The 1,532-nt window shown below is 38.0% G+C and overlaps 1 protein-coding gene across 1 annotated transcript in view; it reads right to left on the bottom strand.

The window, feature by feature from the left end:
• The window catches only part of LOC101864642, a 15,246-nt gene that overhangs the window by 4,784 nt on the left and 8,930 nt on the right, over positions 1-1,532 (bottom strand). The window lies entirely within an intron of this gene.

The following is a 1,532-nucleotide window of genomic DNA, read 5'->3' as shown; positions in this document are numbered from 1 at the left end:
CACACACACACACACACACACACACACACACACACACATGGCCGTGTGCGTGTGTGTTTAACCTCAACTTATACTTTGAAATTAGATTAGTGTGAAATTTTAGGGTGATTAGAATCTGAAACTGGATCTGTCAATAGACTACTGAAACGAGACACGTATTTTGAAGAATTATATTGACTGAGTTGAAAAGTGTAAACCCTCAGCTACAATAATAATATAATAATCTTCATTCATCAGTTCCGGGAGACTGAATTCGCTGATGTCGTACATTGTTGACGGAATAAAACTGTAGGATTTGTCATTTTTCGTGGGTGGCTGGCGGGTGCTCTGGAGTGGTTTGCTCCTTCTTTCCTATAAAAAAATGTATCATCTCTATCTCCCCTCCTTTTTTTTGGTGTGTTTGTTACTATCTTGTAACACCTCTAATCTTCGGCGCTTATTTGACCCTATTGAGTTGCAAGTGCCGTAAACTCTTACTAAAACTTTAAAAAACGTTAAAAAGTCATGTTTCAGATACAAGTAAAGGTAACAAGAACCAGATGTGGGTCATACACCTTTGCTTTACCTCACCATGACAAAGCACGACTTTTGCAAACTCATACAGCTGGTCTATTAAACTGTTGACTGACTATCATATTATTGTCAAGACATCAGCACTGTTTGACCCCTACTGCAGCGAACTCATTACATGTATAACACTCTGGTTCCAGATTTTTAAGAGTATTGTTTACCTGAGAGGAAAGATGCAAAGTCAGAAAGACATGTTTTCAAGTTCGTTTCAGACCCTGAGTTGTTTTTGAAGATTTTAAGGGTTCCATCTGCCATGATTGTAGGCACGCCTTTCTTCAACAAAGGATACGTTTATCAGGTTTAAGAATATGACAAATCAACAAACACTAATAATTACATACTTATTTTACACTAATCCCTATTTTTTTAATTAACTGACAAATCAACAAAAAACATTACGAGGCCTCAAAAATATCATTACTGAATAAATTCAGTGGGTTCTCCTTGCACTAAGCCTACATGTAGCAACGAGTACCCTAATATCATGATAAAATGTTGCAGGCTATTATCTCCTATCTCAGCTGTTACAAAGACAAAAATAATACGGAAGTATCCAATTTTGACAGTCTGCTGCGGCTTGTTGCTGTTTGCCCTACCTTATACATTATTCTGGGAATCAAATAACGAAAAGGGAAATATTTTGCTGATATGACTGTTATTATTATGTTCCTTAATGTAAGTGCTCATGAGCTCAGGTAAGGCAGTCTCATGGAGTGATCAAAGTTACTTCAATAACAATTTCACGGAACGTTTATTTTGAAAGGGGGTAAATTGTGATGAGGATCGATAACAAGGGAATGTCAAAGGCAGCTGTGGTCAGGACACTAGAGGAATGAACTTAAATGAAAGACTCAACACTTCTACAAAAGCGTACATAGTCAGCAAAACATTCACAAAAAGAAAGGAGATCCCCCCCTCTTCACTCTCTCTCTCTCCCTCCCTCTCTCTCCCCCCCTCTCTCG

This window comes from Aplysia californica, unplaced genomic scaffold (genome assembly GCF_000002075.1).
Source record: "Aplysia californica isolate F4 #8 unplaced genomic scaffold, AplCal3.0 scaffold00423, whole genome shotgun sequence".
Lineage (NCBI taxonomy): Eukaryota > Metazoa > Mollusca > Gastropoda > Aplysiida > Aplysiidae > Aplysia > Aplysia californica.
Note: the sequence above shows the minus strand (reverse complement) of the source record. Positions and strands in the feature narration are given on the sequence as shown.